We start from the raw sequence: 366 nt of genomic DNA, 5'->3' as shown, positions 1-366 counted from the left end.
GAGGGAATGTGTACAGTGTTTAGGATTTGGGGGATTTGGGTATTTGGTTTGAGCTTGAGTCCGGGTAAGGAAGAAGGGTTTGGCTTTTATATCATGTGGATTCGGGTTGGATATATGGGTAGGGTTGAGAGCTTGACCCGAAAAGGGATCCCGGTTAATTTAAAAGAATTTAAAGGTCAGAAATACCCTTTATAACGGTTATGATATGTAAGATATGATAAGGGTATTTTGGTAAGATATAATACGGTTTTAGATAGTGGGATATAAAGAGATGATATTTATATAAGCATGCTCCCACTTATCAAGATAATGCCTTTAAGAGCGGAAAACCGTCAGTAACCGAAGACCACGTGGCTAACATTAATG

The sequence above is a fragment of the Ipomoea triloba genome, chromosome 3, assembly GCF_003576645.1.
Source record: "Ipomoea triloba cultivar NCNSP0323 chromosome 3, ASM357664v1".
NCBI classification, from domain to species: Eukaryota; Viridiplantae; Streptophyta; class Magnoliopsida; order Solanales; family Convolvulaceae; genus Ipomoea; species Ipomoea triloba.
The sequence above is the reverse complement of the archived record's forward strand: the minus strand, read 5'-3'. Positions refer to the sequence as shown.